Below are 21,382 nucleotides of genomic sequence, written 5' to 3'. Positions count from 1 at the left end.
TTGGTTATGAAGTGCGGCCCGTGTGTACTTCAAAAATAACACACGGGCCACATCAAAATCGCAATGCAGGCTCCTCAAGAACATTTTTTCAATCCATGTCAATTTCTGCAGATAGTTTTTATTTCAAGCTTTAGGACTGTTTGCAATATTGGCGGATGAATGTTTAATGCCTTGTTATAATAGTTCTCTCTGTCTGCATTTGTAATGGAGGGTGTTAACCTATTTTAAATGGGCTAAAGATGAAGCCTTGATATTTCTCAAAGTGAGCTATGCCTCTGTTGCCATTTTTCAAAAAAAAAATGATGGCCTGCAGAAGGAGTTGCATGAGGGTTTCCTGGGTTTGTCATTTGCATACCTCAGGTGTAAAATCGGTGTAAGTTGCTGAACTGCCTGGAAACTACAGGCTTTAAGAAGACAGTTCAGCTGGGATTGTTCAGCAGCAGGTTGAGGGAGAAACAGGTAAGAGAGCAACAGTGCTTGCCTCTTTCATTTCACTCTCTAATAACTTCATTGCATGTCTCAGCAATATTTTAATTATACTTGTACAGAATTATGACCAAGCAAGCACCATCTGGACCCAGAAGGCAGCAGGGCATGGCACTAAGACAGCAGAGAAAACCGCAGAACTTCACTCATTCAGACCCCCCAAGCTGTCCTCGAGGGAATCGAAGGCGGGCGGCGGGGGGGGGGCGCCTCCTGACAGCAAACCACGCAGAATCGTCACTCGTGCCACCTGGAGGGATATGGCAATGGCACTCAGTGCCAATTCTTTCACTCACCGGACTGCAGAACAGTGCCGCAAAATGTTCAATGACTTTACCAGGGCGCTCTCCTTCTTTCATAGCTCACCTTGGGCCAAAGCACACACGCATCATTCTCTTAATGCATCACTTCCACAACAAAATCTTCAGAGCGCACTGTCATTGACCACAGTTATAGCTCAGCATCTTACACGCTGGCCACCCGGCTCACCTCACAATTACGTAAATGCACAATCCAAAACCCCTTCCTCCACTTTAACAGCCTCATATCACACACCTCTTACTTGCCCATGTCACAGCATAAAATCCTTGGTTGCTAGCCTTGTTCTCATTCACTCTATCTTCTTGCATGAGAAATTGCCACACAATGCCTCATCAGAGGCAGTCCACCAGATTGGGCATCCCCACCTTTCAACCCTTCCCAACCCCCCTTTCCGGGCAAGTTCATGCAGGTCATGGACACTCACTCAGTCCTTGCCCATGATCTGAGTGGACTCAAAGAGGGTGGGTGGGACAGGCCTCAAGGTGGAGATGCCCAATATGATGGCCTGCCGTTGGCAGACATTGTGTGCCTATTTTTCCTGCAAGAAGATAGAGTGAATAAAGAGATGTCAAGTTTGCCAGCATCAGGTTAATAGCATCACACTACACCGTTGCCCTGGCACCCGTCTAAAGCACCACACAAACAGAACCTTCTACCCCTTCCACTATTTCTTTGATCCTGAGCGAGTATATGAGTACAGGAGGTGAATGATGATAATGGAGGAACTCGATAGATATTTCAGCTTTTGTCGCATATGATGAAGGTGATGATGAGGAAGAGGAGTATGCGAGCCGGGTCACCTTCCCTGTGCAGCTGCGCCAACCCCGTCAACTCACCACTGGCGTGGATTGCTTCCTCTCTCCCAGGTACTAGCTTAGAGATTTTCACCCAGGGGGAATTAGATAGTGGTAGTGAGGATGTGGCTTCGGGTTATTCACAGAGGATTGGCAAGTGAGTGAGGATGTGCCATCTTCCCAGCAGAGGCTGAGAAGAAGGCTTCAGATCATGGGATCCCGAACTCATGGATACTCACCCGAAAAGGATATTTGAGGACCATCATACTCGCCTGAAAAGCAGGATGCTGGAGGAAATAACATTTTAAAGAAACATGCGGTCATAGTCAGTCTTCGAGCCTCCAATTTGCCTGCGGCGTTCTCCGTGACCTTATTACTCACGCTATAATCACTTCAGATCCTCAACTAAACCCCAGGAAAAGATGCAAGATGCAAAATTTTGATTTCCACTTTTCTCGTTGCCTCAAAAGCTACTTGCGACAGAGATTCTCTGTTTCTTTCATTATTTCCTTCCGCTCGCAAACATGTCGCAAGGTTGACAGCTGGCAGCTCTCGGCACATATGCCTGTCTCACAGCCAGGTTTTCTACCCAAATGTCAGAGTGTTCCTGGCCACGTGGAATTTTACATTATTAAAAAACAACTGATAATCATACAAGCCCCCATGTGACCGTGTTACTAATCCCCCGTCCATGTGAGCAGGCCCTGATGCATGATTTGATCACTCGCTAGCCTGCTGTTTTTCCATAGTTATTCTGGGAAATGTCAGGCCGTTGTGGAAAGACTCCCGCAGCTTGCCATTTTTCAACAAAATCCTTCATGCGGGCCTTTGCGATTTCGCTGTTAAATAGTGAATGGCGGAAATTGACAACCCAAAATGTGAACAAAGCCATGATGGTGCTCTATCAGCTACAGGTGACAAGTATTCAGGTTCTGCCTATTGTAGAGATCGAGGATTCACGGAATCATAGAATCATTCAGCACAGAAGAAGGCCGTTCGGCCCATTGAGCCTATGCAGGCCCTTTCCCTGTAGTCGTGCAACCTTTTCCCCTTCAAGTATTTATCCAATTCCCTTTTGTAAGTTACTATTGAATCCGCTTCCACCACCCTTTCAAGCAGTGCATTCCAGATCACAACAAAGGGCTGCATTAAAGAATTCTCATCCCGCCTCTGATTTTTTTACCAATTATCTTAAATGTGTGTCCTCTGGTTAAAAACGTAAGAACATAAGAAATCGGAGCAGGAGTAGGCCATTCGGCCATTTGAGCAAGCTCTGCCATTCAATAAGAACATGGATGATCTTCTACCTCAACTCCACCTTCCCGCACTTTCCCCATATCCCTTGATTCCCTTAGTACCCAAAAATCTATCGATCTCTGTCTTGAATATATTCAACGACTAAGCATCCACTGCCCCTGGAGCAGAGAATTCCAAAGATTCACAGCCCTTTCGTGAACAAATTACTCTTCATCTCAGTCCTAAATGGCCAACCCCTTATTCAGAGACTGTGACCCCTGGTTCTAGACTTCCCAGCCAGGGGCAACATCCTCCCTGCATCTACCCTGTCAAGCCCCTTAAGAATTTTACACGTTTCAATGAGATCACCTCTCATTCTTCTAAACTCTAGGGAATATAAGCCTAGTCTACTCAATCTCTCCTCAGAGGACAGACCCCCTCCATCCCAGGAACCAGTCTGGTGAACCTTCATTGCACTCCCTCTAAGGAAAGTTCTGCCACTGGAAACGAGGGAAATTAGGGACAGCATAAAATCAAAAAAAAGGGCATATCAACTGGCAAAAAAAAGCACCAGACCGGAAGATTGGGGGCAGTACAGGATACAGCAAAAGAGGACAAAGGGATTAATCAGGAAGGGGAAAATAGAATACGAAAGTAAACTTGCAGCAAACATAAAGACAGACTGCAAAAGCTTTTATCGGTATATCAGGAGGAAAAGACTGGTAAAATCCCAAGTCGGTCCCTTGCAGTCCGATTCGGGAGAATATATAATGGAGAATAAGGAAATGGCAGACCAATTAAACTCATACTTTGGTTCTGTATTCACAAAGGAGGACACAAATAACCTCCCAGGAATATCGACAAACATAGGGACTAATGAGAGGGAGGAGCTGACAGAAATTAGTATCTCTAGGGATATGGTGTTGGGTAAGTTGAGGGGACTGAAGGCCGACAAATCCCCAGGGCCTGATAAACTACATCCTAGGGTACTTAAGGAGGTGGCCCTGGAGATAGCAGATGCTCTAAGGATCATCTTCCGGAACTCCATTGACTCGGGAACAGTACCCGTGAATTGGAGGGTAGCTAATGTTACCCCAATATTTAAAAAGGGGGGTAGAGAGAAAGCAGGGAATTATAGACCAGTAAGCCTTACATCGGTTGTGGGCAAAATGCTAGAGTCCATTATTAAGGATAAAATAGCGGAGCACTTGACAAATGGGGAAAGGATCGGACAGAGTCAACATGGATTTACAAAGGGTAAATCGTGTTTGACTAATCTGCTGGAATTTTTTGAGGAAGTAACTGGTAAAATAGATGGGGGAGAGCCAGTGGATGTGGTGTACCTTGACTTCCAGAAAGCCTTCGATAAGGTTCCACACAAAAGATTATCATGCAAAATTAAGACTCATGGGATTGGGGGCAAAGTATTAACGTGGATAGAGAACTGGCTGGCGGATAGAAAACAGAGAGTTGGAATAAACGGCTCGTTATCGGAGTGGCAGGCAGTGACCAGCGGGGTGCCGCAAGGATCTGTCCTGGGACCCCAGCTGTTCACAATATATATAAATGATCTGGATCAGGGAATTGGATGCAATATTTCCAAATTCGCTGACGACACTAAACTAGGAGGAGGGGTGGGCTCTGATGAGGATGTCAGGAGGCTACAGTGCGATTTGGACAGGTTGGGGGAATGGGCGGATACGTGGCAGATGCACTATAATGTGGATAAATGCGAGGTTATCCACTTTGGGGGTAAAAACAGGAGGGTGGATTATTATCTAAATGGCAATAGATTGGGAGATGGGGAAGTGCAGAGGGACCTGGGTGTTCTTGTGCACCAGTCACTGAAGGAGAGCATGCAGGTGCAACAGGCGATTAAGAAGGCAAATGGTATGTTGGCCTTCATATCAAGGGGGTTCGAGTATAGGAATAGGGATACCTTACTACAGCTGTACAAGGTGCTGGTGAGACCGCATCTGGAGTATTGTGTACAGTTTTGGTCGCCCCATCTGCGGAAGGATGTTCTTGCCATGGAAAGAGTGCAGCGGCGATTCACCAGGCTGATACCTGGAATGGCGGGAATGACCTACGAGGAGAGATTGAATAGTTTGGGCTTGTACTCACTGGAGTTCAGAAGATTGAGAGGGGATCTCATCGAAACATATAAAATTATGGCAGGCCTGGACAGGCTGAATTCAGAGAGAATGTTTCCAATGGCAGGGGAGCACAGAACCAGGGGCCACAGTCTAAAAATAGCGGGCAAATCATTTAAAACAGAGATGAGGAAGAATTTCTTCACTCAAAGAGTGGTGAGCCTGTGGAATTCCCTGCCACAGAGGGCTGTGAAGGCTAATTCAATAAATATTTTCAAGAGAGAATTGGATATATTTCTGAAGGCTAAGGGGATTAAGGGTTACGGAGAAAAGGCGGGGACGGGGTACTGAACTGGTAAGATCAGCTGTGATCTCAGACGAAGATCAGCCATGATCTCATTGAATGGCGGAGCAGGCTCGAAGGGCCGAATGGCCTACTCCTGTTCCTATCTCTATGTTTCTATGAAACAGTTTCTCCCTATCTACTCTATCAAAACCCCTCATAATTTTGAACACCTCTTTTAAATCTCCCCTAAACCTTTTCTGCTCTAAGCAGAACAACCCCAGCTTCTCTAGTTGTTTCACATATGTTCACTTTAAAGTCATCGGGGGGGAAATTTTCGGCTGACCAGTTCGATTGAACGGGAGGTGGGTGTTGCGAATGACCCTGCCGCCAGTGGAAACAGCTTCTCCCTTATTTGCTCTATCCAAATTCCTGAGGAGTTACTAACTCCACATCCAACACCATCAGTAGGAATCTCCTCAGGGGATGTCCTGATTGGTTCCTGTAACTTTGGCTATGGTAAAATACCAACGGAAACCCTGTTTGTGCGGTGTATCAAGGGTTACCACCAAATTTATCTTGGTCGATTGGGGAAATCCCTTGAGGAAGTTTCCTGGTCATATCATGTCAGCTGTGGCTCAGTTGGTAGCACCCTCACCTCTGAGTCAGAAGGTTGTGGGTTCAAGTCCCACTCCAGAAATTTGAGCACATAAAGCTAGGTTGACACTCTGAGAGAATGCTGCACTGTCAGAGGTGCTGTCTTTCAGATGAGAAGTTAAACCAAGGCACTGTCTGCTCTCTCAGGTGGACCTAAAAGATCCCATGGCTCTATTTCGAAGAAGAGCAGGGGAGTTATCCCCGGTGTCCTGGTCATATTTATCCCTCAATCAACATCACTGAAAACAGATGATCTGGTCATTATCACATTGCTGTTTGTGGGAGTTTGCTGTGCACAAATTGGCTGCCGTGTTTCCCGCATTACAACAGTGACTACACTTCAAAAGTACTTCATTGTCTGTAAAGCGATTTGAGACGTCCGGTGGTCATGAAAGGCGCTGTATAAATGCAAGTCTTTCTTTCAAAGTTCCTCAGAATTACATAGTATTTACAGCACAGAAACAGAACATTCGGCCCAACAGGTCCGTGCCGGTGGTTATTCTCCACATGAGCCTCCTCCCACCCCTCTTCATCGAACCTCATCAACATATCTTTCTATTCCTTTCTCCCTCATGTGCCTATCTAGCTTCCCATTAAAGGAATCTATGCTATTCGCTGCAACTACTCCTTGTGGTCGCGATTTCCAGATTCTTATCACTCTCTGGGTAAAGAAGTTTCTCCTGAGTTCCCTATTGGATTTATTAGTGACTGTCTTATCGTTATGGCCCCTAGCTCTGGTCTCCCCCTCTAGTGGAAACATCTTCTCCACGTCTAACCTATCAAACCCTTCCATAATCTTAAAGACCTCTATCAGGTTACCCCTCAGCCTTCTCTTTTTTCTAGAGGAAAGAGCCCTAACCTGTTCAGTCCATCCTGATAATTATAACCTCTGAGAACATCCAAAGCAATTTTGCAGAGATGTGGAGACATTAAAAAAAATTGTATATTTACATGCACAACAGAGCTCAGGCCACTGTGGAGATGGAGCCATGGTAGAGAGGTTGCTGTTTTAAAAGCCCCGTACACTGCAAGCATCAGACTAAAGAAAGGGTATTCTCCCGAGAATCTGTGTCTGTCACTGAGGGGTCCATCTACTGATATCCATTGGAGGTGCGGGGGGATGTAATGGGGGGGAAGCCACAGTCGGAGCAATATCACTAACACTACAGTTGGTTACAGCTAAACTATTTTAATTATTTCAGTTCTGTCTTTCCGCAGTGTGGTCAACGTTGCTGCATTAATAGTAACAATCATTTTGAAAAAAAATCTCCCCTCCTCTTCTGAAAAGGCACTGGAGGGAAGCCAGGGATTTCCACACTCAGTTAGTCATTCTGCATTTGTGAGCACAGACAGTGAGAATGGCAGGCTATCCAGCCATGTTCGGCATCGCAATTCCGCCTGATGTTATTATCACCTAACGTACACATGTGGGCACTTTCCAGATGGAGGCGTTAGGCCCCTTATTTGCAACCAACTTCAGCCAGAAGTGCCGGGGTATGATCTATGTCAGCCTACACCCAAGGTCCCCACCATCACAGAAGCCAGTCTTCAGCCAATTTGATTCACTCCACGTGATATCAAAAAATGGCTGAGCGCACTGGATACAGCAAAGGCTATGGGCCAAAACAACATCCCGGCTATCGTACTGAAGACATGTGCTCCAGAACTAGCCGCACCTCTAGCCAAGCTGTTCCAGTACAGCTACAACACTGGCATCTACCCGACAATGTGGAAAACTGCCCAGGTGTGTCCTGTCCACAAAAAGCAGGACAAATCCAATCCGACCAATTACCACCCCAGCAGTCTACACTCAATCACCAGCAAAGTGATGGAAGGTGTCGTTGACAGTGCTATCAAGCGGCACTCACTCACCAATAACCTACTCACTGATGCCCAGTTTGGGTTCCGCCAGGACCACAAGGCTCCCGACCTCATTACAGCCTTGGTCCAAACATGGACAAAGGAGCTGAATTCCAGAGGTGAGGTGAGAGTGACTGCCCTTGACATCAAGGCAGCATTTGACCGAGTGTGGCATCAAGGAGCCCTAGTAAAACTGAAGTCAATGGGAATCAGGGGGAAAACGCTCCACTGGCTGGAGTCATACCTAGCACAAAGGAAGATGGTTGTGGTGATTGAAGGTCAATCATCACAGCCCCAGAACATCGCTGCAGGAGTTCCTCAGGGCAATGCCCTAAGCCCAAACATCTTCAGCTGCTTCATCAATGACCTTCCCTCCAACATAAGGTCAGCAATGTTCGCTGATGACTGCACAGTGTTCAGCACCATTCACAACTCCTCAGATAATGAAGCAGTCCATGCCCACATGCAACAAGACCTGGACGACGTTCAGGCTTGGGCTGATAAGTGGCAGGTAACATACACGCCACAGAAGTGCCAGGCAATTACTATTTCCAACAAGCGAGAGTCTAACCACCTCCCCTTGGCATTCAATGGCATTACTGTAAAGTCTGTGGGTTGTACAGTTAATAACGACACAGACTTCAGGAATAACAAACAAACAGGTCTTTACTATTCGAAGGTCAGGGCGAATCTGCCCAAGGAATCATGCCAGAACACTTATATACCGGTGTGGTCACCGTCGGTATTACAGTATACAGAAGCCAAACAAGTAGTGCCACACCTAAAGTAGTTCTCTTAAAGGTGAACGGTTACATACAATAGTTCTCTTAAAGGTAGACGGGTACATACACTACAATCCTCCCTTTTTAGCTTATTACATACAGAGTCCCCATTAAACATAACATCTCTTCAACTTCATATAAAACAATTTACAGACATAGTCTCGGTGGGAAACAGTTCCCAGATTCAGTCTCTGATCTTGACTCGGTCCGAACAACATCTCTTTGGTGTAGATGGTTCACATTGCTAGCGTGACTCCTCCATATCCTTTTCTTGACGTAACAGCTTGAACTTTCGTCCTGCTAACCAGCAGTGCTGACTTTTACAACAACTGGGTTGCCTTGATATTTTCCTACTTCCCAACTGATTTAACTCCTTTCGTAGGGTCCACGCATGATCTGGTAGAAGTGATAATATTTGCGATAGTCATCATCTTCTGCTTCTTCTTTTTCTTTTCTGCTTTTTGGAGACTCTCGGGGCTCCCTTATCAGCTGCCAGCAGTAGCGCCACCAACTCTCTATGTTCCTTCGACTTTAAGTGCTTCATCCTGATTTCGGCACTTTGGGAGTTTTCATCACAAACTGGGCAGACCACATCCTCGTAATATTCAGTGTCACTCAACAGGTCATGGTAATATTCGGGTTCGTCCTGAGTTAGGCCAGCGAGAGGGCCTTCTACTTCCTCCTTACCCATCTGGACGTTAGCTGACTGTGGTTCCTTCCCTAGACATCTTTCTTGAAAAGACTTCTTCATGCATTCATCTTCATCCCGCTCTTCCTGGGTTTCCTGCAAATCCTTCACTAATGACCTCATTTGTGATTTCAATACTTCCCCTTCCCTCGGGGATTGATTGATCGGGCTATTCAATCCTTCTACTGGAGCAGCTGTTTCAACATTCTGTTGTTCACATAGACGTGATTCAGCGTACTTTTGGCATCCCAGTAAAGTCTGTTTTGCAACGTCAGCTATTTCCCAAACTTTTGAGAGCTCCGAACTCCTTCCCGTTGAAGATTGAAGCTCGTGTTCAGATTGTTCCCATTGCAGAGTCTTTTCCCTCAGCATATGAAGGAGTTGGCTGACCGTTAACTCTTCCACGGGAACACTGTGGATCAGAGTCTTCTCCATTTCATCCACCTTTTCCTCCAATGCTTCCACCTTCTGTTCCTCTTGTACTTTGGCTTTCAGCGCTCGGAAAAGTTGCGCCCTGATGCTCTCTAGCTCATGTTCAGGGGCCATTCTTACAGTCTCTGTGTTTCTTACAGTTTCCTTTTCTTCCACTGAAAGGATTCCCAGTTGAATCTGTTCTTCAAGTTGTTGAACCTCGGTCATTGCCGCCTCATATTTGTCTTGGGTTTCCTTCAATATTTTTATGAGTTCTTGGACATCTTGTCTTTCATGTTCTGCCATGTCTTTCACCTCTAATTTCTCATCTATGGATGGAACTTCTACCGATGAGTCTGTCTTGGCCTTGAGCTCATCAAGAATTTCCTGCAGCCTTTGGACTTCTTGCTCATGTTCAACCTTTAGTTGTTCATATGCTTCTACTGAAACTAGCTTTTCGGAGGTTGCCGAGTTAACCCCCTCCAGAATTGTAGCCTGGGCCTGTTCATACTGTTCTTTCAACTTCTCACACTCTGCTTGTAAGGAGTCGTAGAGAAGAACTGGAATAACATCCTGGCTTCCTGAAGATTCCTCTTCATTTGCTTCTTTCGCAATTTCCTGTTGGAGTTCAGCCAAGGCTGCTATGCTATCTGCCTCTCGAAGTCTCACTGCCATCAAATCTTCTTTATTCTTGCAGTCTATCTCAGCCATTTTCCGTTTACTTTCATTTAACTGAGTGAGTAGTCCCTTATTCTGGGCTGAGAGATATTGCACCTTCTCATGTAGACCATAGCACTCCTTCTCTGCTCGACATAGCTGGTTACTGCTGATTTGGTTCTGTGTTTCAAGTTCCAACATCCTTTGCTTAGCTTCTTTCAGTTTCGCCCCTATAAGCTCCTCTTGCAACATGGCCACATTATTCACATCAGGTAAAGAAGCGTTTCTCTTTTCCATGTCCAAGATTTTTTTCTGCATATCTTTAAGTGCACACTGCGATTCAGCTTCTCTTAACCTTGCCTGCACTAGCTCCGTCTCCAATTGCAGAACAAAATCCTCAGTGTAGCGTGGTTTGCCTTTATGCTGTATCTCTAGATCATGCAAATATTCTAACTCCTGAACATCATAAGGGAGATGTGATCGGTACTTGGTCACGATGGCTCTATGGTCGCTCTTTGCTTGAGCTAGCTGCCTCTGCTGTCTTTCCAGGTTCTCCCATTCGGTGTCCCAGAACTTTTCCATTGTTTTCATCTCTTGTACGAGACGGTAACTCAACTGTTCTAATTGTTGTCGTACTTTGAAATAAGTTTGAGTCCGAGTTCGGTGTTCTTCCGTCGTGGATAAGTCCTTAACTTGAACAGGCTCAGAATTCTCTGTCAAACTGGAGTTCTGCTCTGAAGCTTTATTCTTCTCGGTAGCATAAGCCTTTATGCATGTCTTCGTTTTCTCCACCATAGTCGGCAAGTTCATTTTAGCCTTGTCTTCCATATTTGAGTTGGTCTTATCGTCATCCATTTCAGAATCTGCACCGAGTCCTCACTCATTATGGCTTTTAGATAGTGCCATTCCATGTCTATTTTCTTGATCCACTCTCGTCCTAGAAGTGGTGGTCCTCCCTCAGATAATACGTACAAGTTCATTCTTGGGTGTTCTTTACCCCTATCTCTCACCTTGACTCTTATCTTCCCCATGGGGTATACCTTATGCCCCGTGTATGTCTGCAATATGAACTTGGTATTTCTTAAGGGTATGTGAGAGAATAGCCGGTGGTAGTCCCTTCGATTTATGACTGATAGAGCTGATCCAGTGTCCAACTCCATTCTTACTTGGACTCCAGCTATTTTTAGTATGACCCAGATAGTTTGTAGGTCAGCTTCCTTACTCACATTGTGAATTCTCAGACTACCCAGCTCCTGGCTGTTTGGGTCTGAGTCTGAATTCTGTTCGTCTGAACTCTTCTCAGCCACCTTGTGTACCTTGTTGTACTTTTCTTGTGGTGGCTTCCTTTGGTTGTTGGTCTTCTTCCCTGACCGGCATACCTTAGCGATGTGACCCAGTTTGCCACATTTCCTACATTCTTGGTTCTTAAACCAGCATTGATTCTGGTCGTGTGTTGTCTTCCCACAACGATAGCATTTTGTTGTACTTGAGGTAATTTGGTCCACCCCGAGTGCCGCCGCCTTTAGCTGCATTTCTGCCGTTCCTTTCGCTGCGGCTTCGTGCGATGCGGCTATAAGGACAGCCCTGTCAAGTATGAGGTCGTTCTCTTCGAGTAGTCGCTTTTGCGTCCCTTCCTTGGACAATCCGCATACGAACTTGTCTCGCAGTGCCTCTGTCAGATTCCCTCCGAACTGGCAGCATTTCGCTAGCCTACGCAGTTCGACCAAATATTCTGCGTTGCTTTCGTCTTTCCATTGCGTTCTTGCATAGAATTTGAATCGTTCAGCCAACATCAACGGTGTGGGGTTCAAGTGGTCCTTCAGAACAGCCACAATCTCTTCGAAAGTCTGATCCGCCGGTTTAGCTGGTGCTAGTAGATGCTTCAAGAGCCCGTATGTCTTTGCGCCCATCGAGTTTAGCAATGTTATCGCTTTGTCGTCTTCCTCTATTTTGTTGGCTTCACAATAGATCTCGATGCGTTCCACGTACGTGGCCCAGTCTTCTATCTCAGAATTAAAATCGTTAATATTCCCTCGCTTAGGCATCTTCCTTCCTTGGGAGCAGCACAAGTATTTCTTTAAATTCTTATTTATTATTTATTTATTTCTAAGATGGCGGTTTTTCCCGCGAAAATGGCGGTTTCCCGCTCTTCCCTTCTCTCCCCGCCCCTTCAATGGCGGTTTCCCGCGTCTGTCGTCTTCTCCGCCTAATGGCGGCTTCCCGTGTTTCTTCCCTGGTGGGAGGGGTACGCTTTCCCCACAGCGGACAGGTTCAGCCGCTGGGCTGGGTTCCGCACAGCTCCCCTTACTCGGCTCTGTCTTTCTCTCCCGCTCGCACGGCTCTACCGGCGCTGGGTACCCCGTTCACGGAGAACAGATCAGCCGCTGGACTGGCTCTCGCGCAGTCTCTCTCCCCTTGCTCGGCTCTGTCTCTCCCACACGCCCGGCTCCCGTTCGCCTCCCAGCCCTCACGCAGTCCGGTGCTTCCCTCCCCGGCTGCGGCTGAGTTTCTCTCTTCCCGCGCCTGCTCCCGGTCTCAGCGCTTCGTGGCTTCGGTCGCTGCCCGGCTTTTCCCGCCGATCGCGGTCCGGCTATCTCACGACGCCGTTGGACCCGCCTTCCTGACCAGCTCTGCTCCCCCTCGACCGTGGTCGAGTGCACAGCCCTTATCCTCCGGATTTCGTTACACTTTCCCCTACTCACAGTCTCCGCGGCCGCCTTGTTTCCAGCTGATCGGCTCACTCCGCACCGTGGTAGAAGGGTAGTCAGTGCCTGTTGCTGATGGAAGCTTTTGTTCCAAGTCTTCTTCCTTTCTATTGCTGCAGCCTCGTGTTTTCTCCCAGCATAACGACGAGGGCGGTTGCCTCTCTTCGACGCTCTTTAGTTGCTTTGGTAGTCTTGCCGCAGGGTACGATCGGACTCGTCGCCACTGTAAAGTCTGTGGGTTGTACAGTTAATAACGACACAGACTTCAGGAATAACAAACAAACAGGTCTTTACTATTCGAAGGTCAGGGCGAATCTGCCCAAGGAATCATGCCACAACACTTATATACCGGTGTGGTCACCGTCGGTATTACAGTATACAGAAGCCAAACAAGTAGTGCCACACCTAAAGTAGTTCTCTTAAAGGTGAACGGTTACATACAATAGTTCTCTTAAAGGTAGACGGGTACATACACTACAATTACCATCGCCGAATCCCCCACTATAAACATCCTGGGGGTCACCATTAACCAGAAACTTAACTGGACCAACCACATAAATACTGTGGCAACAAGAGCAGGTCAGAGGCTAGGTATTCTGCGGCGAGTGTCTTACCTCCTAACTCCCCAAAGCCTTTCCACCATCTACAAGGCACAAGTAAGGAGTATGATGGAATACTCTCCACTTGCCTCGATGAGTGCAGCTCCAACAACACTCAAGAAGCTCAACACCATCTAGGACAAAGCAGCCCGCCTGATTGGCACCCCATCCACCAGCTTAAACATTCACTCCCTCCACCACTGGCGTACCGTGGCTGCAGTGTGTACCATCTACAAGATGCACTGCAGCAACTCGCCAAGGCTTCTTTGGCAGCACCTCCAAAACCCGCGACCTCTTCCACCTAGAAGGATAAGGGCAGCAGGCACATAAGAACACCACCACCTCCAAATTCCCCTCCAAGTCACACACCATCCTGACTTAGAAGTACATTGCCGTTCCTTCATCGTCGTTGAGTCAAAATCCTCGAACTCCCTCCCTAACAGCACTGTGGGAGTATCTTCACCACACGGACAGCAGCGGTTCAAGAAGGCGGCTCACCGCCACCTTCTCAAGAGCAACTAGATATGAGCAATAAATGCTGGCCTTGCCAGCGACACCCAGATCCCATAAGCGAATTAAAAATTTTTTTTTAAAGGGCCTAACGACTGCTTCAGGCGCGGGGAAAGGACGCCTCTTGTGTATCCTTACCTAATATGGCAGGCGACGCATTGCACCCAGAAGTGTGCACGCGCTTCCTGACTGACATTTTGGGGACTTTGGTGTCTGCACAGCGCCCGAGAAACAGGCACTGTGTGATATACTTCCAAGGCCACTGGCATTAGATAGGAGTAGTAAATGTGTTACAATATGCCCTAGCTAAACCACATGTTTATATCTGGAATATATGATTTTAGAAAATGTCAATTTCTTTTGTCAAATTCATCAATGCGTGTAACTCAGAAAAAAGGAAATACTGATTGAAATATAACTTAAAGACATAATAATGTGATCCTAATCATTTAGGAAGTAATTGACATCAAAACATTTACTACAAAAAAAGGCTCCTTTAAATATCTTAGATCATCTTTTGCTTGGGGCAAGTTCTAATTAAAAATGATCAACAGCACAGATCATGAAGCACCTCGGAACCCAGCCAGATAATCAAAGGCGGTAAAGTGCCAGCAATATCTGACAATTGAATGTGTTCGCCACTGTTGGGAGTAAGCTCCATCAACTCAGTGTATCTGTTTGATGGCTGTGGAGTCAACTCAAATCTACCTGTCGCTTCGGGGAGTTGTTTTTTAATTACCTGACTGTATCTGCTGGTTGGCTGGTCAAGCTTAAATGCATCTGCTACTGTTGGAACGAGCCTCCTCGGTTCAACTGTAGGTACTGGATGGACGAATGGGCTTGAATCCATTTTCTGTTGTTTGAAATGCGTGCATTAGTTTAGGTCGAGTACCAGTCCAACGAATTAGATTCATAGAATAACACAGCACAGAAAGAGGCCATTCAGCCCATCGTGCCTGTGCCCACTCTTGGAAGGAGCTGTTCAATTCGTCTCACTCTTCTGTTGTTTATCAATAGCTCTGTAAACTTTTTCCCTTCAATTATTTATCCAGTTCTCTTTTGGAAGTTACTATTGAATCTGCTTCCACCGCCCTTTCAGGGAGTGCATTCCAGATCACAACAACTCGTTGCGTAATTATATTTTCCTCACGTTGCCTCTGGTTCTCTTGCCGATTTCCTTAGCTCTCTGGTGTCCTCTGAGGGCTGACACTTCTGCCATTGGAACCAGTTTCTCCTGACTTGAGCACAAATCTCACTTGAGCGCCGCACTGTCAGAGGTGCCGTCTTTCGGATGTGACGTTAAACCGAGACCCCCTCTGCCCTCTCAGGTGGACGTAAAAAATCCCGTGGCATTATTTCGAAGAAAAGAATGGGATTTTCCCACAGTGTCCTTGCCAACATATATCCCTCAACCAACAACACTAAAACCAGATGAACTGGTCATTATCACATTGCTGTTTGTGGAACCTGGCGCTGTGCAAATTGGCTGCTGCGTTTCCTACATTACAATAGTGACCATACTTCATTGGTTAGAAAGTGCTTTGTGACGGCCTGAGGTAGAATGAATCATAGAATCAAAGAATGGTTACAGCATGGAAGAAAGCCATTCGGCCCATCGAGCCGTGCCCACTCTCAGCTAGTCCCATTCCCCTGCCCTTTCCCCATAGCCCTGCAATTTTTCTTCCTTCAGATTCTTAACCAACTCCCTTTTAAAAGATAAGATTGAGTCTGCCTCCACCACCCTTTCAGGCAGTGCATTCCAGATCTTAACCACTCGCTGAGTAAAAAAGTTTTTTCTCACGTCGCCTTAGGTTCTTTTGCCAATCACTGCTACAAAGTGGAAGCAGCTTGCTATAGGCAGAGCTAAGCGATCCCACTATCAACGGATCAGATCAAAGCTCTGCAGTCCTGCCACATCCAGTCGTGAATGGTGGAGGACCATTAAACAACTAACGGGAGGAGGAAGCTCCATGAATATCCCCATTCTCAATGATGGCAGAGCCCAGCACATGAGGGCAAAAGACAAGGCTGAAGCGTTGCAACCATCTTCAGCCAGAAGTGCTGAGTGCATGATCCATATCAGCCTCCTCCTGAGGTCCCCAGCATCACAGAAGCCAGTCTTCAGCCAATTTTGATTCACTCCATGTGATATCAAGTAACGGCTGAGTGCACTGGATACAGCAAAGGCTGTAGGCCCCGACAACATCCTGGCTATCGTGCTGAAGACGTGTGCTCTAGAACTAGCCGCCCCTCTAGCCAAGCTGTTCCAGTACAGCTATAACACTGGCATCTATCCGACAATGTGGAAAACTGCTCAGGTATGTCCTGTCCACAAAAAGCAGGACAATTTCAATCCGGCCAATTACTGCCCCATCAGTCTACTCTCAATCATCAGTAAAGTGATGGAAGGTGTTGTTGACAGTGCTATCAAGCAGCACTTACTTACCAATAACCTGCTCACTGATGCCTAGTTTGGGTTCCGCCAGGACCACTCGGCTCCAGACCTCATTACAGCCTTGGTCCAAACATGGACAAAAGAGCTGAATTCCAGAGGTGAGGTGAAAGTGACTGCCCTTGACAACAAGGCAGCATTTGACCGAGTCAAGGAGCCCTAGTAAAACTGACGTCAATGGGGATCGCGGGGGGGGGGGGGGGAACTCTCAACTGGCTGGAGTCATACCGAGCACAAAGGAAGATGGTTGTGGTGGTTGGAGGTCAATCATCACAGCCCCAGGACATCGCTGCAGGAGTTCCTCAGGGCAGTGTCCTAGGCCCAAACATCTTCAGGTGCTTCATCAATGACCTTCCCTCTATCATAAGCTCAGAAGTGGGGATGTCCACTGATAACTGCACAGTGTTCGGCGCCATTTGCAACTCCTCAGATAATGAAGCAGTCCATGCCCAAATGCAGCAAGATCTGGACGACATTCAGGCTTGAGCTGATAAGTGGCAGGTAACATTCGTGCCACACAAGTGCCAGGCAATGACTATCTCCAACAAGTGAGCATCTAGCCACTGGCCCTTGACATTCAGCAGCATTACCATCGCCAAATCCCCCACCATCAATATCCTGGGGGATCACCATTGATCAGAAACTTAACTGGACCAGCTACATAAATACTGTGGCAACAAGAGCAGGCCAGAGGCTGAGTATTCTGCGGTGATTGTGTAACCTCCTGACTCCCCAAAGCCTTTCCACCATCTACAAGGCACAAGTCAGGAGTATGATGGACTACTCTCCACTTGCCTGGATGAGTGCAGCTCCAACAACACTCAAAAAGTTGGACACCATCCAAGACAAAGCAGCCCGCTTGATTGGCACCCCATCCACCACCTTAAACATTCACTCTCTCCACCACCGGCGTACCATGGCTGCAGCGTGTAAAATCTACAAGATGCACTGCAGCAACTCACCAAGGCTTCTTCGGCAGCACCTCCCAAACCTGCTACCTCTACCACCTAGAAGGACAAGGGCAGCAGGTGCATGGGAACACCACCACCTCCAAGTTCCCCTCCAAGTCACACACCATCCTGACTTGGAAGTGTATTGCCGATCCTTCATCGTCGCTGGGTCAAAATCCTGGGAATCCCTCCTGAACAGCACTGTGGGAGCACCTTCACCACACGGACTGCAGCGGTTCTAGAAGGTGGCTCACCACAACCTTCTCAAGGACAACTAGGGATGGACAATAAATGCTGGCCTTGCCAGCGACGCACACATCCCATGAACAAATTTAAAAAAAAAGTGTCCTCTGTTTCTCGACCCTTCTGCCAATGGGAACAGTTTCTCTCTATCTACTCTGTCCAGATTGTGGCCTGCGATGGTGCTGGCAGCTTCAGGGCAAACCAATCTTGGAGAGGCGACCTCAAGCAGATGTTTGGCACCGTATTTGCATATACAAAATGTCTAACGCCTGCTTCAGGTGTGCGTAAAAGACGCCTCCTGTTTGTCCTTACCTAATATGGTGGGTGGCGCATTTCCACCCAGAAGTGTGCGCCGCTTCCTGCCTGCTATTTTGAGGCGTAGGTATCCGGGCAGAATGGGCACTGTGGGAAGCAATTCAAAGCCACTGGCTTTAGATAGGATTGGTAAATTTGTTACAATATGTCCAACTAAACCACATGACTATATCTGGAACATATAATTTTAGAAATTGTCAAGTTTTTTGCCAAATTCTTTAATATGTGTAACTCAGGAAAAAGGAAATACTGAATGAAATATAACTTAAATACATAATGTGATCCTAACCATTCAGGAAATCATTGACATCAAAACATTTGATGCAAAGAAAAGGCTCCTTTAAATATCTTAGATCATCTTTTGCTTGGGGCAAGTTCTAATTAAAAATGATCAACAGCACAGATCATGAAGCACCTCGGAACCCAGCCAGATAATCAAAGACGGTAAAGTGCCAGCAATATCTGACAATTGAATGTGTTCGCCACTGTTGGGAGAAAGTTCCATCAACTCAGTATATCTATTGGATGGCTGTGGAGTCAACTCAGATCTACCTGTCGCTGCGGGGAGTTGTTTTTTAATTATGTGACTGTATCTGCTCATTGGCTGGTCAAGCTTAAATGCATCTGCTACTGTTGGAACGAACCTCTTCGGTTCAACTGCAGGTATTGGATGGACGAATGGGCTTGAATCCATCTTCTGTTGTTTGGAATGTGTGCATTAGTTTAGGTCGAGTACCACTCCAACGAATAGATTCATAGAATTATACAGCACAGAAGGAGGCCATTCAGCCCATCATGCCTTTGCCCGCTCTTGGAAGGAGCTGTCCAATTCGTCCCACTCTTCTGTTGTTTATCAATTGTAAGATCTGCAAAATTTCTGCATTTCCCCGAAGGCTGTTATTAATAAACGGGACCCTGCGTGGACATTTTAAATCAAAAAGGGTACCCAAGATGGCATCCGTGCCTCGTGGCAGAAAGCCTGTGAGATTTTAAAATGGACTCTGCAACGCAGACAGCTTGTGGATCGAAACCCAAAGCTGCAGTTTCTGTGAAGAGAGAGACTTTGTATTTTGAAACCAGACAGGACTCTGAATTATGCATTAGACCGAATTGGAGACAAATCTAAATTCAGTTTAGGCCTATAGTTAAGGCCATCAAGCAGTCTACATATATTATCGGAAACAGATTAACAGAGCCATCGAGGCTGGACAGGCTCATCAAGGAACTTTCATGACAATACAAGTCAATTATCGGGCCGGTAGATGCGATTACCGGCCATCTAAAAACAGTTAGTATGGATTGCTACCATTATTTAAAATAGCCCGCCAAGATTAAGACAAAGAACTAACCTGATTTGGCGCGCAGATAAGGGTTTCGAAAAAGGTATAATTGAAGGCCCCCGGGTAGCAATCGCGGGCTCTCTGTGTGCTGGTGCTGCTGCTCTCTCTGCTCTTCGGCCCCTCGCCCTCGTGGCTGCCGCTCTTTCCACATCCCGCGCTTACCCCCTGGCCTTTGCCCATGCCTTTCCCCACTCCATCTGGAATCGCCCCGGCACCGGGTCAGGTGGACATGGGCAATTCAGGCCAGGCGAGGCAGGACGTGACGAGGGGAGGAGGGAAGACCACCGGAGGGAAGGCCACCTGAGGAAGACCGGCTGAAGAAGACCAACTGAGGAGACGAACTGAGGAGAGGCTTCAAATTATCGGGCCTTCAGCCTCGGCCGACCTTCGAATATCTGTACACCAACTCAATCTGTCGGCTGTTGATAAAGAATCATCCCTGCAAGGTAAAGTACCCAAACAGAGACTTTAACTTTGGGGTACTCACACTTGGACAACGCCCTTGCAGCACCTGGAGACCATGTGACGATGGCAGGCTCCAGAGAGCATCAAGAGCGAACCCCGAACCCAACTGCTGTTTTGAGTCTAACAAACCTTTTGATTGGTGAGCATGAAGTTCTGACCCCTCATAGCTTAATCTAGTTTGGTATAGGGGGTGGGATAAGGATAAGGGGATTGTTAAGATAGTTGTTTTCCCTCGATGTGCCGTGTGTTCCCCATTCCCTGTATAAGTATAATTATTCTTCTTTTGTATTTTCGCCTGTAGAAGTGTACACTAGTAATTTTTCCATAAGACTGTATCAAGTTTTTCCTCTTCAATAAAATCTTGGATTTTGTTTACATCCAACCACCTGTCTACTCGAGTCTTCTCTGTACCGTCGCCTTGCACCTAAGTCCGGTGTCTAGAACCCAGGGGCATGGGAGCAATTTGAACCGCTCACGGGCAGTCATAGGCATAACCGACTGACCACCACACGCCACCCCCTACACAATAGCTCTGTAAACTTTTTCCCTTCAAGTACTTATCCAGTTCTCTTTTGAAATTTACTATTGAATCTGCTTCCACCGTCCTTTCAGGAAATATATTCCAGATCAGAACAAGCTTAACTGCATCTGCTACTGTTGGAACTCATGTCCACGATTCAACTAAAAAGAAATGAAAGATTTGCATTTATATAGCACCTTTCATGACGTCAGGACGTCCCAAAGCACATTACAGCCAACAAGGTACTTTTGAAGTGTAGCCACTGTTGTAATGTAGGAAACGTGGCAGCTAATTTGCGCACAGCAAGCACCCACAAGCAGCAATATGATAATGAACAAATAATCTGTTTTGATGTTGATTGAGGGATAAATATTGGCCAGGATGTTGGGGATAACTCCCCTCCTCTTCTTCAAAATAGTGCCATGGGATCTTTAACATCCACCTGAGAGAGCATAGAGAGCCTCGGTTTAATGTCTCATCCAAGGTACTACCTAGTGTCAACCTAGATTGTCGTGCTCTAGACACTGGAGTGAGACTTGAACCCACAACCTTCATGACTCAGAGGTAAAAGTGCTTCCAACTGAGCCACAGCTGGCACAGGTAGGTGCCGGCTGGACAAATGGGCTTGAATCCATCTCCTGTTGTTGTGAATGTGTGCATTAGTTTTGGTTACGTCCCACTCTAACAATTAGAATCATAGAATGACACAGCACAGAAGGAGGCCATTCAGCCCTGCGTGCCTGTGCCGGCTCTTTGAAGGAGCTTTCCAATTAGTCCTACTCCTCTGTTTTTCTCCCCATAGCCCTGTAGAATTTTTCCCTTCAAATATATTCATTAATTCCGATTAAGATTCTGAGGGGGATTGACAGGGTAGATGGTGAGAGGTTGTTTCCCCTGACTAGAGAGTCTAGAACTAGTGGACATCATCTCAGGATAAAGGGTAGGCCATTTAAGTCTGAGATGAGGAGGAATTTCTTCACTCTGTAGGGTTCTCAAAATTCCCACATTCCCCAAAAGT

Source organism: Somniosus microcephalus, chromosome 8 (assembly GCF_052327205.1).
Source record: "Somniosus microcephalus isolate GS21.2 chromosome 8, FLI_Smic_1.0, whole genome shotgun sequence".
Classification (NCBI taxonomy): domain Eukaryota; kingdom Metazoa; phylum Chordata; class Chondrichthyes; order Squaliformes; family Somniosidae; genus Somniosus; species Somniosus microcephalus.
Note: the sequence above shows the minus strand (reverse complement) of the source record.